A 20231-nucleotide genomic window follows, 5' to 3' on the forward strand; every position below is an offset into this window, starting at 1 on the left:
CCCTCATAGTGAATATCAGAGAAAAATCCCCTGCTGCTTCCAGCAGGAGAGAAGAAAAGAAACCATTTTGAAACATGCCAGAGCATTCTGTTCTTCTTAACAAGGTCTACCCTCAGGAGAAACTATTTAACCAGAGCCTAACTGGCCTGGGGGAAGGGAAACATTGCAAATTCAGCTAGCTCTTGACATCCTGTCCCAACTAAAGGGGGAGGGAACTGAGAAGCACGTGTAAAGATCACAATCCAGAGGTACAGGTTCACTAAAAGACTGAGATCTAATCATAGGACTGTAGAATGCTTCCCCTCCCCTCACACCTTACCACCACTTTACTAAAGGCTTTTTTACAGCAATTCCCTTTACCCAGTACATCATGCCCAGCTATCAAGAAAAAAATTACAAGACATACCAAAGACAAAAAACACGTTTTGAAGAGACAGAGCAAGCATCAAAACAAGACTCAGATATAGCAGGTATATCGGAATTATCAGACTGGGAATATAAAACAACTATGGTAAATATGCTAAGGTCCCTAGTGGATAAAGTAGACAGCATGCAAGAACAGATGGGTAATGTAAGTAGAGAGATGGAAATCCTAAGAAAGCACCAAAAAGAAATGCTAGAGCTCAAAAACATGTAATAGAAATAAAGAATGCCTTTGATGTGCTTATTAGTAGACTGAACACAGCTGAGGAAAGAATTTCTGAGTTTGAGAATATCTCAAATGAAACCTTGTAAACTGACAAGCAAAGAGAAAAAGACAGGAAAAGAAAAACAGGACAAAATATCCAAGATCTATGGGACAACTCAAAAAGGATAACGTATATATAAATAGGAACACCAGAAGGAGAAGAAAGAGAGAAAGGAAAAGAAGAAACATTTGAAACACACAATGACTGAGAATCTCCCTAAATTAATGTTAGACACCAAACCACAGATCCAGGAAGCTCAGAGAACACCAAGAAACATGCCAGAAAAACTATACTTAGGCATATCACTTTCAAACAACTGAAAATCAACAATAAAGAAAAAATCCTGAAAGAAGTCAGAGGGGGAAAACCTTACTTATAAAAGAGCAAAGATAAGAATTACATTCAATTTCTCTTCAGAAATCATGCAAGCAAGAAGAGAGTGGAATGAAATATGTAAGGTGTTGAGAAAAAAATCCACCAACCTAGAATTCTGTACCCTGTGAAATTATCCCTCAAAAGTGAAGAAGAAATAAAGACTTTCTCAGACAAACAAAAATTGAGAGTATTTGTTGCCAGTTAACCTGCCTTACAAGAAATGTTAAAAGAAATTCTTTAGAGAAAAGGAAAATGATATAGGTCAGAAACTCAGATCTATATAAAGAAAGGAAGAGCATTGAAGAAAGAATAAGTGAAGGTAAAATAAAAACTGTTATTTATCATATTCTTAATTGATCTAACAGATAACAGTCTGTTTAAAATAACAACAGCAACAACATATTTGATTATATATATATATATATATGCTTATGTATAAGTGAAGTGAAATGAATGACAACAATGATGCAAGGTACAAGAGAGAGGAATTAGGATTATTTTGTTATTATAAAGTACTTTCACTACTCATGAAGCAGTATAGTGTTGTTTGAAAGTGGACTTGGATTAGTTGTAAATGTATTTTGCAAACTCTAGAGCAACCACTAAAAGAGTAAAAAAAAAGAAGTATAACTGATATGCTGAGAGAGGAGAAAATGTGATCATATAAAATGCTCACAGCAGATAAAGAGTGGAATACAAAAACAGAATCAAAGAATAAGGGCAAGAAACAGAAAATAGTAACAAATATGGAAGATATTAATCTACATAAGTAATCACTTTGAATGTCAATGGCCTAAATGCATCAACTAAAAGACAGAGATCATCAGAGTGGATCAAAAACAAGACCAAACTAGATGTTGTCTACAAGAAACCTACTTTAAATATAAGACACATATAGATTAAAAGTAAATGGATGGAGAAAGATACACTAACATGCTAACACTAAGGAAAAGAAAGTGGGACTAGTATATTAATTTCAGACAGAACAGACATCATAGCAAGGAAAGTTATCATGGATAAAGAGGGGCATTACATAATGACAAAGGGGTCAATTCTCCAAGAAGACGTAATAATCTTAAATGTGTATATACCTAACAACAGAGCATCAAAATAGGTGAGGTAAAAAGTGATTGAACTGAACTGCAAGAGGAACAGATGAATCCACTATTATAGTTGGAGACATCAAGACCCTTCTATCAGAAATGAACAGATCCAGCAGACAGAAAGTCAGTAAGGACCTAGTTGAACTCACCATTGATGGTGTCATCAATCAACTGGATATAATGGACATTTATCGACTACTTCATCCAACTAGAGCAGAATACACATTCTTCTCAAGCTCACGTGGAGCATTCACCAAGATAGACCACATTCTGGGCCATAAAAACACCATAAAAAATTTAAAAGAATAGAAATCATACAATGTCTGCTCTCAGACCACAGTGGAATTAGACTGGAAATCAATAATAGAAAGATACCTTGAAAATCCCAAAATGCTTGGAGATAATAATACACTTCTAAATAACACACAGGCTGAGAGAAATCAAAAAATATTTTGAACTAAATGAAAATGAAAACACAACTTACCAAAATTTGTGGGATGCAGTGAAAGCAGTGCTTAGAGGGAAATTTATAGCCTTGAATGCATATATTAGAAAAGAAGAAAGATCTAAAATCAATCATCTAAGCTTCCACCTTAGAAAACTACAAAAAGAAGAGCAATTAAATCCAAAGCAGGCAGAAGAAAACAAATAATAAGAATTAGAGCAGAAATCAATGAAATGGAAAACAGGAAATCAGTAGAGGAAATCAACGAAACCAAAAGCTGATTCTTTGAAAAGATTGATAAAATTAATAAGCCTCTAGCTAGGCTAACTAAGAAGAAAAGAGAAGACACAAATTACTAATATCAGAAATGAAAGATAGGACATCACTAAAGATCCCAAGGATGTTTAAAAGTGAATCAAGGAGTTCTATGAACAATTCTATGCCCTTAAATTTGATAACCTAGATTAAATGGACCAATTCCTTGAAAGACACAATGTGCCAGAACTCACACAAGAAGAAATAGACAATCTGAATAGGCCTATATCTATTAAAGAAATCAAATCAATAACTAATAATGTTCCCAGGAGAAAGCACCAGGAGGCCTCAGGAGGGTTCACTGGTGAATTCTACCAAACATTCAAGGAAGAAATGATACAAATTCTCTATAATCTATTTCAGAAGACAGAAGCAGAGGGCATGTTCCTAACACATTTTGCGAGGCCAGCATTCCCCTAATAACAAAACCAGACAGACACTAAAAGAGTGAACTACAAACCAATATTTCTCATGAACATAGATGCAAAAATACTCAACAAAATATTAGCAAATCAATTCCAACAATGTATAAAAAGAATAAAACACCATGACCAAGAGGGATTTATCCCAGATATGCAAGCCTGGTTTAACAGTCAAAGTAAGTTAATGTAATTCATCACGTAGATAAGCTAAATAAGAAAAACCACATGATCATATCAATGGATGCAGAAAAAGCATTTGCCAAAATCCAACACCTTCATGATAAAAACTCTCAGTAAACTAGGACTAGAGGGGAACTTCCTCAACCTGGTAAAGAACATCTACAAAAATCCCACAGCTAACATCGTACTGGTAAGAAACTGGAAGCTTTCCCACTAATATCAGGAGCAAGGTAGGGATGTCCCCTCTCACCACTGCTTTTCAACATCATACTGGAAGTCCTAACTAATGCAATAAGACAAGAAAAATAAATAAGAGGTATACAGATGAGGAAGGAAGAAATAAAACTTTATTTGCAAATGACATGATCATCTATGTAGAAAATCCAAAAGAATCGACAAAAAATTCCTGGAATTAATAGACGATTATAGCAAGATTGCAGGATACAAAGTTAATATATAAAAGCCAACCTCTCTCCTGTATATCAGTAATGAACAAGTGGAATTTGAAATTAAAAACACAATACCATTTATATTAGCACCCAAAAGTGAAATACTTAGGTATAAATCTAACAAAATATGTACAAGATCTATACGAGGAAAACTACAAAATACTGATGAAAGAAATCAAAGAAGAACTAAATAAATGGAGAGAGATTCCATGTTCATGGATAAAAGACTTAATATTGTTAAGATGTCAGTTCTTCTCAACTTGATCAATGTAATCCCAATCAAAATTGCAGCAAATTATTTTGTGGATATCAACAAACTGATTCTAAAGTTTATACGGAGAGGCAAAAGACCTAAAATAACCAACACAGTGTTGAAGGAGAATAAAGTTGGAGGACGCATGCTACCCAACTCCAAGACTTACTATAAAGCTACAGTAATCAAGACAGTGTGGCATTGGTGAAAGAATAGACAAATAGATCAATGGAACAGAATGGAGAGCCCAGAAATAGACCCAAATAAATATATTCAACTCATCTTTGACAAAGGAGTGAAGGTAATACAATGGAGAAAAGATAGTCTTTTCAACAAATGGTGCTGGAACAGGCGGATGTCTACATGCAAAAAAATGGATCTAGACACAGACTTCACACCTTTCACAAAAATTAACTCAAAACGGATCACAGACTTAAATGTATAATGCAAAACTATAAACCTCCTAGAAGATAACACAGGAGAAAATCTAGATAACTTAGGGTTTGGTGATGAATTTTTTGGATACAAATTCCAGAACACTGACAACACCAGATGATGGTGAGGATGTGGGACAACAGGAATTCTCATTCATTGTTGGTGGGAATGCAAAATAGTACAGCCAACTTTGGAAGACAGTTGGGCAGTTTCTTACAAAACTAAACATACTCCCACCATATGATCCAGCAGTTGCACTCCTTGGTATTTACCCAGAGGAGCTGAAAATTTGTGTCCACACAAAACCTGCATATGGATGTTTATTCCTAACTGCCAAAACTTGTTAGCAACCAAGACGTCCTTCAGTAGGTGAATGGATGAATAAATTGTGGTACATCCAGATAACAGAATATTATTTAGTGCTAGAGGAAATGAGCTATCAAGCCATGAAATAACACTGAGGAATCTTAAATGCATATTATAAAGTGAAGACAGCCAATCTGAGAAGGCTACATACTATATGATTCCAACTGTATGACATTCAGGAAAAGGCAAAACTGTAGAGACAATAAAAAGATTAGTGTTTGCCAGTGGTTGGGTGGGAGAGAGGGATTCATAATGTGGAGCACAGTGGATTTTAGGGCAGTGAAACTATTCTGTATGATACTATCTATAATGGTAGATACATCCTGTTATACATTTGTCCAAACCCATGGAATGTACAACACTAAGAGTGAACTGTAATATAAACTACGTACTTTGGGGCCGGCTCCGTGGGTTAGCGGTTAAGTGCGCGCGCTCTGATGCTGGCGGCCCGGGTTCGGATCCCGGGCGCGCCCCGAGGCACCGCTTCTCCGTCCAACCCAGGGCCAGGTCCCACGTACAGCAACTAGAAGGATGTGAACCTATGACATGCAACTGTCTGCTGGGGCTTTGGGGGGAAAAAAATGAATAAATAAAATCTTTAAAAAAAAATAAATAAATAAACTACGTACTTTGGGTGATAATGATGTGTCAATGTAGATTCATCACTTATAACAAATGTACCCCTCTGGTGGGGGATGTTGATAATTGGGGAGACTATTATGTGTGGAGCAGAAAGTATATGTGACATCTCTGTTTTTATTTAATTTTGCTATGAACCTAAAACTGCTCTAAAAAATAAATCTATTAAAAAAAATTTGTCAGCCCCAGAATAGGAGGGCTGGCACAAGCCAAGCATCCCAGGTCTGGCAAACTTCACCCTGCACAGTGCTGCTGGCCGCTAGGGGCAGGTTTCTCTGGGAAGATTTCTGCACCTGTTCCTGCCCTGTTGGTCACCTACGCTCTGAAAAATCTTTGTATCCTGAGCTAAAGAGATTGGGGGAGCTTCATCAGACATGTGTGAACAGACTCTATACGCTGATCCATAGCCTATCAGAAATGTTGCAGAAGTCTAGGAAGTCAAATGACTTTCCAAAGTGGAAACTGAAGAATTAAACAGAGAGAGGGGAGCTCTCATATTCATTGTCTTGGCCAGGGTAGCCTAGTGATTTCCAAACTACTTACAGTAGTTAGATAATTAGAACAAAATAGAGTTAAAATATCAGAGTGCATAGCATGTAGCAAGGTATTGTTTTGTATACTTTTTGTTTTAGATACGTGTGTGTGTGTGTGTGTGTGTGTGTATACTAGGTCACAATATAAAAGATATTTCTTGCTATAGATCATAGTTCAAAAGGGTTGAAAAACAATGCAGGAGAAGGTAATGCTAACAGGAGATGATTGGAAGATTGTCAGAATGCCAAACTTTGCCTCTTTTCAGGATGCTAGTTTTATGAAGTTGCATATTCCTTCCTGCCCTGTTTTTGTTTTCCCAATCACTATCCGACTCTTCCCCAAATGCAGGAACAAGGAGGTTAAGGTTTAAGTAGTGCTTCTGTATGAATTAAGCATATTTAATAAGAGAGAAGTGGGAATGGTGAAAATGTAGATGGCTTGTCGTGCCTGCTGAAGAGCTAAAGGGGCTGAGAACATCTTATTTGTCAGGCAACAATCTGTGAACCTTCCATAAGAGGTAGAAAGTCCTAAAACAGTCGTCATAACCCAGTCATTATCTCCCATGCACCCTCCTCTGCCCCCACCCTGACGCCCAGCTGCTGACTTCAGGATGAAGTCAATTTTGATGTTAGCCAAGATAGAAGGATTCTGTTCTCATCTGTTGAAGGCCTGCTTGTGGCCTAATTACTTTAATAAGCAGGGGCAGCCATGATTACAAGATGAGGTGTTCTACATCCCGGGTTTCATGTTTATCTCTGGGCCACTTGGCATTTGGTGTTCTAGTGTTAAGATTCAGCGCTGTCACCCCTGTGGCCCGGGTATGTTTCCTGATCAGGGAACAACACCACCCATCTGTCAGTTGTCATACTGTGGTGGCTGCGTGTTGCCGTGATGCTGAAAGCTATGCCACTGATATTTCAAATACCAGTGGGGTCATCCATGGTGGACAGGTTTCAGCGGAGCTTCCAGACTAAGATAGACTAGGAAGAAGAAGCTAGCCTCCCACTTCTGAAAAATTGGCCATGAAAACTCTGTGAATGGCAGTGAGCATCATCTGATAGAGCCCCAGAAGGGGAAAGAATGGCGCAAAAAGACAGGGCAGGATTCTGCTCTGCAGTCCACAGGGGCGCTAGGAGTTGGAACCGACTCAAGGGCACTAACAACAATAGTTGGCCATATGACCCCTGCAAGGAAAACAATTTACAGAGATTTGTTTTCTGCAGTTACAGCATATGGATGTTGGTCTTTGTCTTCTATATGTTGTGAAAATACCTAAGATATATTTGAGAATATAATATGAAAGTCATTCCACAGAGTAAATACACCATGTTATTACAATATTATCAATCTGAAGGAAGTTCATTGAAGTTTTTCCCAGTGTGAATTAAAACAATTGATGTGGCTTACAAACTTCTTTTGTTATCAAGTGCCAGAAGTCACCTCAAAATAATTTCTCTTCTGAGTTACTCTGCTAAGAATATGTCTTTTTATGCAGTATCACCTTTATAAGTTTTAGTGGACAACCCAGTGGAGGAAAAAAAGAGAGAAAAAGAAAATAAGTAAAGAAGAAAAATGTCAGATTTAACATCAAGGATTAAACCTCTAAACAAAAGCCACCAGCAAGGTGGGAGGGAGAGTCTAGGTGCAAAGAGCAGGAGAAAACAATACAAGAGAAAGATAGGATTCAACACACTTTCTTCTTTTAAATTATTATTTTAAAACATCAAAAAATTTCTCCCTTTATTATGGGGCTCCCATGGGCTAGCTTAAAGATTGAGAAGTGGATTTGGAACAAGGAAGAAAAGCCCTTTGTATTCTGATATTGGCACACTATCATCAAAGCAGTAGGCTGATAAAAAATGTAAACAGTCCTTTCAAGATTTCTTGTCCATTGAGGAGTTTGTAAAATTCATCAGTAATTTCTGAGATAGCAAAATCTCCATGGTCCTATATTACCTTTTGTAGTGACTCTGCGGATGGCTAGTGCTGATGAAGAACTGACTGAGCTACTGACTGACATGGAAAGATTTAAAATGCATCAAAGGGAATTATGAAGAAAGTGAAAAGACAACATTCTGGATGGGAGAAAATATTTGGAAAACATATATCTAATAAGGGCTTAATATACAGAATATATAAAGAACTCCTGTGACTCAACAACAAAAGACAAACAAACCAATTAAAAAGTGGGCAAAGGACTTGAATTTATTGAATTGAATTTCACCAAAGAAGATATACAAATGCTCAATAAGCACATGAAAAGAAGCTCAACATCACCAGTCATTAGGGAAATGCAAATCAAAACCACAATGAGGGAGAGAAGTCAAGATGGCAGTGTAGGCAGACTCTGAACTCACCTCCTCCCGTGGACACAGCAGACTTACAACTACTCTTGGAACAATTACCACTGAGAGAGAACTGAAAACTGGATAAGAGCAACCCCTGTAACAAATGACAGTCCTGACTGAGGTGGAAGAGGCAGAAATTCCCTTCTGGAAAAGAAAAAATGCCACACCCACAAGCAGCAGCACTTCACAGCTGCTCAGGAGCAATCCTAAGGTATGCAGCCTTCCCTGGAGGAGTGGGGGACCTGAGCTGGGGAGCATTGCTGCTATAAGCATTTTTTGGACCCAGCACAACTGAGATGAGAGTCATAATATCTAGCTTTGCTGACTATTAACAACAATGGGGAATACCCCCAGAAAAGCTGAGACATAGGAAATTAAAGCCGGCTTTTAAAGGGCTCACACACAAATTCACCTGTTTTGGAAAGCAACCTAAAATCACCAGAAAGAAAGGTGCATAGTCCTTTGGTGAAAAGAGACACACCTAATAGGCTCTGGGTGCATCTCAGTGAGAGCTGAGACCTCTCCAGGGACTAAGACATTAGCAGCCACCATTGTTGTGACTTGGTGTGGGTGGCCTGGCACAGATGCTGGCAGATGCCATTGGAGATCCCCCCCTGGCCTGCTAGCCCAGGGCCTGCGCCTCCCACTAGAGCGCCGGTTTAATCCAGCTCAGCCAAGGCAAGCAGCCCGCCCTAGGGACTGGCCCCACCCAACAGCAAGCCCTCAGGCAACTTGTGGGCCTGCATAGGGTGGAGTATGTGGGGCATTGGTGGAGTGTGTGGGGCCTCTGCTGTGGGGCAACTGGGTCCACTTCAGAGGGTCAGGGCACACACACAGGGGAGGACTGTGTTGCCAGTGTGTGTGGCCCTGTGGGCGGTGGGGCTTGTCAGCTGCAGAAGACTTGTGCATCTCAAACAGCCACACAGGGGATTGGCCCCACCTTCCAAAGCCTGAAACAATTGGGTGCTCACCTGCCTGGGGCCAGCCCCGCCCAGCTGCAATCCTCAGAGAGCTGAAAAGAGCCTTATAGGCCAGAGGCCTACAGCAATTGTAAGCCACTGAGCCTAACAACCAGCCGTGCTGGGGGCCTACTCACTTAACAGAAAAACTGCAACAGGAATGTACTATTAGACCTTGCAGCCAACTGCGCTGGGTCTCCCCACACCCAATAAAGAGACTGAAGGGTCCACAACAACCACACACAGCTGAACATTACAACCAGCTGGCTGGGGGGAAGCTCAGCCTCCCTGGGCACCTACAGCAAGAGCAACCCTGCCACAACAGAAGGATACATGTAGCCCACATAAGGGTCAGTCCTGGAACAATTGGAACTGGTGATGAGAGGGAAGCACACTGCTGGGCCTCATAAGGCAACACTTACATAAAGTCACATCTCCAAGATCAGGAGACATAGCTAACTTACCTAATACATAGATACAAGCACAGAGAAAGAGGAAAAATGAGGAGGCAAAGGAATACATTCCAAGTAAGAGAACAGGACAAAACCCCAGAAAAAGAACTAAATAAAACAGAAATAAGCCATCTACCTGACGAAGAGTTCAAACAAAGAGTCGTAAAGATGCTCACTGTCCTTGGGAGAAGAGTGGATGAACTCAGTGAGAACATCAACAAAGAAATGGAAGATATAAAAAAGAACCAATCAGAAATGAAGAATACAATACTGGAAATGAAAAATTCACTAGGAGGACTTAAAAGCAAAGTAGAGGATACAGAAGAACAGATCAGCAAGCTGGACAAAAGAGTAGAAGAAATCACCCAACCTGAAGAGATAAAAGAAAAAAGAATTAAGAAGAGTGAGGACAGTCTAAGAGACCTCTGGGACAACATCAAGTGCACTAACATCCACGTTATAGGTGTCCCAGAAGGAGAAGAGAGAGACAAAGGGGCAGAGAACCTACATGAAGAAATAATAGCTGAAAACTTCCCTAACCTGAGAAAGGAAACAAACATCTAGGTACAGGAAGCACAGAGAGCACCAAAAAATATAAACCCAAAGAGGCCCACACCCAGACACATCATAATTAAAATGTCCATAATTAAAGATAAAGAGAGAATCCTAAAAGCTGCAAGAGAAAGGCAACCAGCCACATACAAAGAAAACTCCATAAGGCTATCACCGACTTCTCAGCAGAAACCTTACAGGCTAGAAGAGAGTGGCACGATATATTTAAAGTGCTAAAAGGAAAAAACCTGCAGCCAAGAATACTCTACCCAGCAAGGTTATCATTCAAAATGGAGGGAGAGATAAAGAGTTTCCCAGACAAGCAAAAATTAAAAGAGTTTATTATCAAGAAGCCAGTCCTACAAGAAATGTTAAAGGGACTTATTTAAGGGGAAAAGAGAAGATCACAAATAGGAAAAAATTATCTATTTCCATGATAAGAGGGTAACAGATAAAAACACACAAAAAAGAGGTTAGATATGATATCAAAAACATAAAATGTGGGAGGAGGGGGGTAAAAGAGAAGAGCTTTTAGAAAGCAGTCAAACTAAAGAGACCATCAACTTAATATAGATTTCTATATACGCAGGTTATTATATACGAACCTCATGGTAATCATAAACCATAAACCTATAATAAATACACAAAAAACTAAGAGAAAGGAACCCAAACATAATACTAAAGAAAGCTGTGAAACCACAATGGAAGAGAGCAAGAGAAGAAGAAAGGAACAGAGAAGAACTACTAGAGCATCCAGAAAAAATATCTTTAAATGGTAGTAAGTACAAACCTATCAATAGCTACTTTAAATGTCAATGGACTAAATGCTCCAATCAAAAGGCATAGAGTGGCTGACTGGATAAAAAAACAAGACCCATATATATGCTGCATACAAGAGACATACTTCAGACCTAAAGACACTCACAAACTAAAAGTGAAGGGATGGAAAAAGATACTCCATGCAAATGGCAATGAAAAGAAAGCTAGAGTAGCAATACTTATATCAGACAAAACAAAAACTGTAACAAGAGACAAAGAAGGGCACTACATAATGATCAAAGGAACGATCCAACAAGAGGATATAACACTTGTAAATATCTATGCACCCAACGTAGGAGGATCTAAATATATAAAGCAATTATTAACAGACATAAAAGGAGAAATAGACAGCAACATCATAATAGTAGGGGACTTTAATTCTCCACTTACATCAACGGATAGATCATCCAAACAGAAGATCAATAAGAAAACACTGGCCTTAAATAACACACTAGACCAGATGGGCTTAGTAGATAGATACAGAACATTCCATCCAAAAACCAAAGAATACACCTTCTTTTCAAATGCACATGGAACGTTCTCCATGACTGATCACATATTAGGCCACCGAACAAGTTTCTATAAATTTAGAAGATTAAAATAATACCAAGCATCTTTTCTGACCACAACGGTATGAAACCAGAAATCAAGTATAGGAAGAAAATCAGAAAAGCCACGATTGTGGAGAATAAACAAAATGCTACTGAACAATGATTGGGTCAATGAAGAAATCAAAGGAGAAATTAAAAAATCCCTGGAGAGAAATGAAAATGAATATATGACATGCCAGAATTTATGGGATACAGTAAAAGCAGTTCTAAGAGAGAAGTTTATAGCAATATAGGCCTACCTCAACAAACAAGAAAAATCTCAAATAAACAATCTAACAGTTCACCTAAAGGAAATGGGAAAAGAAGAAAAAACAAAGACCAAAGTCAGTAGAAGGAGGGAAAGAATAAAAACTAGAGCAGAAATAAATGAAATAGAGACTAAAAAGAAAAAAATCAATGAAACCAAGAGCTAGTTCTTTGAAAAGATAAATAAAATTGACAAACCTTTAGCTACACTCACCAAGAAAAAAAGAGAGAAGGCTCAAATAAATAAAAGCAGAAATGAAAGAGGAGAAATTACAATGGACACCTCAGAAATACAAAAGATTATAAGAGAATACTATATGCCAGCAAATTGGATAATCTAGAAGAAATGGATAAATTCTTAGAATCATACAACCTTCCAAAACTGAATCAAGAACATTGAGGGTATAATGCAAAGTGAAATAAGTCAGAAGGAGAAGGTCAAATACCGTATGATTTCCTTCATTAAGTAGTAGATAATAACAACAATAAACAAACACATAGATACAGAGATTGGATTGGTGGTTACCAGAGGGGAAGGGGGGAGGGAGGAGGGTGAAAGGGATAATTCAGTACATGTGTGTGGTGATGGGTTGTAATTAGTATTTTGGTGGTGAACATGATGTAATCTATGCAGAAATAGAAGTATAATGATGTACACCTGAAATTTTTACAATATTATAAACCAATGTTACTGCAATAAACAAAAAATTTAAAAAAATAAAATAATAAAATAAAATAAAATAAAAAAAGAAGAAATAGAGAATTTGAATAGACAAATCACTAGTAAGGAGATCGAATCGGTAATCAAAAACTTCCCACAAAATAAAATCCAGGACCAGATGGCTTCCCTGGTGAATTCTACCAAACATTCAAAGAAGACTTAATGCCTATCCTTCTCAAACTCTTCCAAAAAATTGAAGAGAAGAGGACGCTTCCTAAGTCATTCTACGAGGCCAACATTACCCTGATACCAAAACCAGACAATGACAACACAAAAAAAGAAAATTAGAGGCCAATATCACTGATGAACATTGACACAAAAATCCTCAACAAAATACTAGCAAATCGAATACAACAATACATTAAAAAGATCATACACCATGATCAAGTGGGATTTATTCCAGGGATGTAGGGATGGTTCAACATCCACAAATCAATCAATGTGATACACCACATTAACAAAACAAAGACTAAAAATCAGATGATCATCTCAATAGATGCAGAGAAAGCATTTGACAAGATACAGCACCCATTTAAGATAAAAACTCTGAATAAAATGGGTATAGAAGGAAAGCACCTCAACATAATAAAGGCCATATATGACGAACCCACAGCTAATATCATTCTCAATGGTGAAAAACTGAAATCTATCCCTCTAAGAACAGGAATCAGCAAGGATGCCCACTTTCACCACTCCTATTTAACATAATATTGGAAGTCCCAGCCAGAGCAATCAGACAAGAAAAAGAAATAAAAGGGACTCAAGTTGGAAAGGAAGAAGTGAAACTGTCACTATTTGCAGATAACACGATTTTATATATGGAAAACCCTAAAGAATCCACCAAACAACTTTTAGAAATAATAAATGAATACAGTAAAGTTGCAGTGTACAAAATCAACATGCAAAAATCAGTTGCATTTCTGTACACTAGCAACAAGGTAGCAGACAGAGAAATTAAGAATACAATCCCATTTACAACTGCAACAAAAAGAATAAAATACCTAGGAATAAACTTAACCAAAGAGGTGAAAGATCTGTACACCAAAAACTACAAAACATTGTTGAAAGAAATCAAAGAAGACACAAAGAAATGGAAAGATATTCCATGCTCTTGGATTGGAAGAATTAACATAGTGAAAATGTCCATACTTTGTATAGCAATCTATAGAATCAATGCAATCCCTATCAAAGTTCTGACAACATTTTTCACAGAAATAGAACAAAGAATCCTAAAATTTATATGGAACAACAAAAGACCCCTAATAGCCAAAGGAATCCTGAGAAAAAAGTACAAAGCTGTAGGTATCACACTCCCTGATTTCAAAGTATACTACAAAGCTATAGTAACCAAACAGCATGGTACTGGCACAAAAACAGACACACAGATCAAAGGAACAGAATCAAGATCCCAGAAATGAACCCACACATCTATAGACAGCTAATTTTCAACAAGGGAGCCAAGAACATACAAAGGAGAAAAGAAAGTCTCTTCAATAAATGGTGTTGGGAAAACTGGACAGCCACATGCAAAAGAATGAAAGTAGACCATTATCTTATGCCATACATAAAAATTGACTTGAAATGATTAAAGACTTGAATGTAAGACCTGAAACCATGAAACATCTAGAAGAAAACATAGGCAATGAGCTCTTCGACATAGATCTTAGCAACATATTTTCAAGTACTGTGTCTGACCTGGCGTGGGAAACAACAGAAAAAATAAACAAATGGGACTACATCAAACTAAAAACCTTCTGCACAGCAAAGGAAACCATCAACAAAACGAAAAGACAACCTAACAGTTGGGAGAAGATATTTGCAAACTGTGTATCTGATAAGGGGTTAATATCCAAAATATATAAAGAACTCATGCACCTCAACAACAAAAAACCTAACAACCCAATTAAAAAATGGGCAAAAGACCTGAACAGACATTTCTCCAAAGAAGATATACAGATGGCCAACAGGCACATGAAAAGATAGATGTTCAACATCATTAACTATCAGGGAAATGCAAATCAAAACTACAATGAGATATCACCTCACTCCCGTCAGAACGGCTATAATTAACAAGACAGGAAACAACAATTGTTGGAGAGGATGTGGAGAGAAGAGAACTCTCATCCACTGCTGGTCGGAGTGCAAACAGGTACAGCCACTATGGAAAATAGTATGGAGATTCCTCAAAAAATTAAGAATAGAACTACCATACGATCCAGCTATTCCACTGCTGGGTGTTTATCCAAAGACCATGAAAACACGCATGCGTAAAGATACACGCACCCCTGTATTCATTGCAGCATTATTCACAATAGCCAAGACTTGGAAGCAACCTAAGTGCCCAGCAAGGGACGAATGGATAAAGAAGATGTGGTATATATACACAATGGAATACTACTCGGCCATAAGAAACAATGAAATCCAGCCATTTGTGACAACATGGATGGACATTGAGGGTATTATGCTAAGCAAAATAAGTCAGAGGGAGATGGTCAAATACAGTATGATCTCACTCATAAGTAGAAGATAAAAACAACAACAAACAAACACACAGAGACAGAGACTGGATTGGTGGTTACTAGAGGGGAAGAGGGGATGGGGGACGGTGAAAGGGATGATTAGACACGTGTGTGTGGTGATGGATTGTAATTAGTCTTTGGGTGGTTAATATGATGTAATCTATGCAGAAATACAAGTATAATGATGTACACCTGAAATTTATATAGTGTTATAAACCAATGTTACCACAATAAAAAAATTAAAAAAAAAAAAAACACAGTGAGATACCAGTTCACACCCACTAAGATGGTTATAATTTTTTTAAAAAAGGAAAATAAGTGTTGATGAGAATATGGAAAATTTAGAACCCTGGTACATTGCTGGTGTGAATGTAAAATGGTGCAGCCACTGTGGCAAACAGTTTGTTGTTTCCTCAAATAGTTATACATAGACTTACCTACCATATGATCCAGCAATTCTACTCCTAGGGATATACCTAAATTAATTGAAAACAGGAACTCACATACTTGTACGTGAATGTTCATGGCAGCTTTATTCACTATAACCAAAAGGTGGAAACAACACAAGTGTCCATTCACAGATGAATCAATAAACAAACTGTGGTATATATATACAATGGTACGTTATTCAGCCCTAATAAGGAATGAAGGTCAGATACATACTACAACAGGAATAAACCTTGAAAATATTATGCTAAGTGAAATAATTCAGACACAAAAAGACAAGTACTGCTGATTCCACTTATATGAAGTACCTGGAATAGGCAAATTCATAGAGACAGCCAGTAGGATGGTGGTTGCCAGGGGCTGTGAGGAGGGGAGAATGGGGGGTTAGTGATGAATGGTCATAGAGTTTCCATGTGGGGTGATGAAAATCTTTTGGAAATAGATAATGGTGACGGTGGTACAATACTGTGAGTGTACTTAATGCCACTCACTGACTTGTACACTTAAAAATAGTTAAAATAACAAATTTTATGTTATATGTATTTCACAATTTTTAAAATTAATAACATAGTATTTCCAAAACCACTGAATGGTACACTTTAAATGGGTAAATTGTTTGGTATGTAAATTGTATTTCAATAAAGCTGTTTTTAAAAAAAGATGTGAAGGCAGAGATCTGGTACAACGAGGGCTGCTCCTGCTGAGCTCTGTCACGTGCGCCGTGTTTGACCCGGAAGGGAGGTGTCTGAGGTTGCGGTGGCTGCACGTTGGCCCCACTGTGCAAAGCAGATGGTGTGTGTCCCTGGGGATTTTTCGGTTTCTAGCTGGGTATTTACTTCTAAAGATACTGCTGAGTTAGGCAGAATTTTCTACATCCATTCATATTTTGCTTGGTATTCACTTTCTTACAAAAATGGACAATCAAGACAAAGAAAACAAAAGGTCCAATTACCACTCTTCATTTCACCCCAAAGTAAAACAAGATTAGTTTCCAACTTTTTTCTTTGCTCTCTATAAAAAGAGAGCAATGCAGGTCTCGTATTGCCTCCTCTTCCATAAAAGAAGTGCTTAAGATGCCCAAAAGAAAAGCAATTTTCTCCAAGGGCAAGAGATTCTGTACCTCTGAGGCATTGGTGTCAAATTCAGTGCCACCCCCATGTGGGTTCGGGACGTATCCGGGCCCCAAGAATTATCCCGTTTATCAGAATCTGGTTTGCATACCACCTGCAGCAGAATTCCCCAGGTGCTTGTCATTCTGGGGGTGACATCAGGAGTCGGCATTTTTAACTAGCACCCCGTTGATTTTTAAGCACAGTTGAGAACCACTGGTGTGCATGCTTTTCCTTTCCATCTATACCAAAAGGTTGCAGGCTTGACTCTAAAGTAAGTGACTTGATGGAGTGACATTGCCAGTGTCCGCTAGAAGTAAAAGCTTCTACCATGATGACCCCTCGCTGTAATGCCCTTCCGCTCCTTCCTGTCTTGCTCATGCTCAGTAACTCCTGGTTCCTGATCTGATCTAATTAAGACGATTGAAGGGGTCTGAAGCCCCACTGTGCCTGGGCTGGCACGGTTTTCCTGGGCTGGGGCCAGACTGTGTTCTTGACTTGACCTTGGGCCCAAAACATCTGCAGCCACCGTTTACGCCGTCTCCTGTCTCCTGACAGGCCTTGCCTATGCCCAGTAAGGCTGCCTTGAGAAAGTCACTTCCAAACTCTGATTTGAGGTTGAATAGGATTTTAAACAAAAATGGTTTACCTTTCCTTAATGCCAGCCCTGGGATGTCCTCCTACTATTTTAACCGTGTGACTAAGGATTTGGTTCGGTCCCCCACTCTTAGAATAGGTCATCTAAACACGAAATCAGGGCTGAACACAGAGCAGCCCAGCTGAGGGTGTGCCCCGCCGAACATCGCCCACTTCTGGGGCTTTCTTACTATTGGCAGCTGCATTTTCAACAGAGACGGCAGCTGAGGTTGTGTCTTACCGCATCCCTCCGACCCCTGCACCAGGGAACCTTTTCTTGTGTACATCATCCCTTTTCCAGGCCCTATTGTACAGTTTTCCTGAAATGGTATTTCTCAGTCATTTTTTTAAAAGGAGGGTTTATTCCAGATGCGTGGTGAAGAGAGCACCCTTGCTAGAAATAAATGCTGCCTGACTTAAATGCTCTGGTGACTATTTGGTATGAAGTCCTCGCTCCCTCCTTTTTAAACACCATTACACTTTTAATAGAAATGCCTGATTTAAAGAATGGAAGTGTCACAACTTTCTGTCTTTCTCTGGGGAAGATTTTATACCCTCAACAGAAGGAATCCCATTAAGTAAAGTGTGTTAAAGTCACCTATGATGTTGCTTTCACAACTGCTCATTATTTATGAAGGAAATATACGCAGCTGTTTCAAAGTTGAGTCCATGATTATTAAAAAAAAAAAAAAAACCACAGGGGCCAGCCGGGTGGCGCAAGCAGTGAAGTGCTCGCTCTCCAATGCTGCGGCCCGGGCTTCACTGGTTGGGATCCCGGGCACGCACCTATGCACTGCTTGGCAGGCCATGCTGTGGCGGTGTCCCATATAAAGTGGAGGGAGATGGGCACAGATGTTAGCCCAGGGCCAGTCCTCCTCGGCAAAAAAAGAGGAGGACTGGCAGATGTTAGCACAGGCGTGATCTCCTCACACAAAAAAAAAACCCCACAAAATTAAAAGGCCAAAGACTCTCAGTTCCTCTGAAACAGCTACTCTGTGATTCATATTTTAACTCCTAAAACTAAACAAAATGCTAAAAACAAAGAAATAAACAACAACAAAAACCCACAACATCACCCCAGAAAGGAATCTAACAGCATTTTATTAAACAGTAACTCATTTTTCTCTTCCCTCTCCATACTTCAGAATGCAAATTAATGCTCATTTATTAATATTGATGATTGTTGTCACAATTTTTCCTTTGTCACCATCATTCTAAGAAAAAGTAAATGGCATAGTTACCACAGTCTACTGATGAGCTTTTCAAGCAGAAAAACCAAACGCTTAGGCCCCATTTCACACAAATGACCACAAAAACTGAGAATCATGAAAATATTGAATCAATAGTAATGATAACACACTGGGAGCTCAGTAGAACTCTGTAAGAATGTGGATTCAGATATGCACTGGGTCAAATCATGCCCCCAAAAGCAACACAGGAAAAGTACAGATGGTGTCTTCTCACCTAATCCAGTATTTTATCAATAATAAATTCAAAAATATTTAGGAGGCAAAAATCCATTTGGCTATCAAGAACTTAAGTTGATATGCTCTTGTTAATATATTTTATGTAGTGTTTTCAGTTGTGTAAATCTTCCTAAATTAGGTCTTGAACTAGAAATGGAGGGCCTCAACTTTGGAAGACTTTGAAAAGTGGTCATGAATCTCTCCATTGCTTCGTTGGGCTGCTCTAAAGATGAGAAATAGTAACGGAACACCCAACTCCCAGCTCTCACCTGGCCCAACCCAGAGTCTCGCAATAGATTTTGATATCAGAGTTCTTTTCAGCCTCAAATATCCAGACTCAAACTGAAGAGAGTGAGCTTAGCACGTGACCACTGAGCCAGTGTTGCAATCACTGGACATAGAGACCCAACTGACTTCTCACGGGCAGACACCTCTGCCCAGTTCCACAGTGCGGGGGGAAATTCTAACTTCTTAGGCCTTGAAATGTTTGACACGCAGGCACAGACAGACTTAAATTTCGTTTTAGACAGCAGCCCTCATCTGTCTCTGGGAAGTATATGGAAACACTCCAGCTTTTCCATGAGTACTGATTCATCTGACACAGAGACCCAAACCAAAGGAATCTCTACTGCTAAAAAACATACCTGCTCTAGAAAGCAAAGTTCGGTTGAACAGTACAGAAACACAGACCATGAATTCTGGCTTTGAAACCCTGGGAAGCTTGTCTTTCACCAGCACTGAAAATCAAACAGTAATGGATGGCTTTCTTCTAGCTAATCTGGCCTGGAACGTGATGGAATCTCAGTTCAGCTCTGTAGAAACCAGATGTGTGCGGAACTCCACACAGTCTCCAACCCCTAAAAATGGAGTCCATGTGTGGGCTGGCATTTACAGTCTCTTTCTGGATTTGGAAAGTGGAGAATGGAGACAACAGTATTAATGCTATTAAATGTAGTCGATGATGCAGCTGCTTTGATTCTTTGAGGTTCTTTGCCTTTTGTTCTTGTGAACATGAAATTTTTATATAAATGTGAGTGTATTATAAAGTGTAAAATGTGGATTAAATAAAAAGAAATAATAACAAAGCAGTAGCTGACACTTATTGAGCACTTACTCTTTGTCTAGGGTTGTGCCAAGCCCC

The 20231-nt window shown here is 38.7% G+C and overlaps 1 long non-coding RNA gene across 1 annotated transcript in view; it reads right to left on the reverse strand.

The window, feature by feature from the left end:
* Positions 1-9083, reverse strand: part of LOC131410056 (uncharacterized) — a 52000-nt gene extending 42917 nt beyond the window's left edge. The window contains exon 1 of the long non-coding RNA XR_009221153.1: positions 9035-9083. This is a non-coding gene — a long non-coding RNA (uncharacterized LOC131410056). The remainder of the gene's footprint in view (positions 1-9034) is intronic.
* Between the last annotated feature and the right edge of the window lie 11148 nt (positions 9084-20231).

The sequence above is a fragment of the Diceros bicornis genome, chromosome 9, assembly GCF_020826845.1.
Source record: "Diceros bicornis minor isolate mBicDic1 chromosome 9, mDicBic1.mat.cur, whole genome shotgun sequence".
Lineage (NCBI taxonomy): Eukaryota > Metazoa > Chordata > Mammalia > Perissodactyla > Rhinocerotidae > Diceros > Diceros bicornis.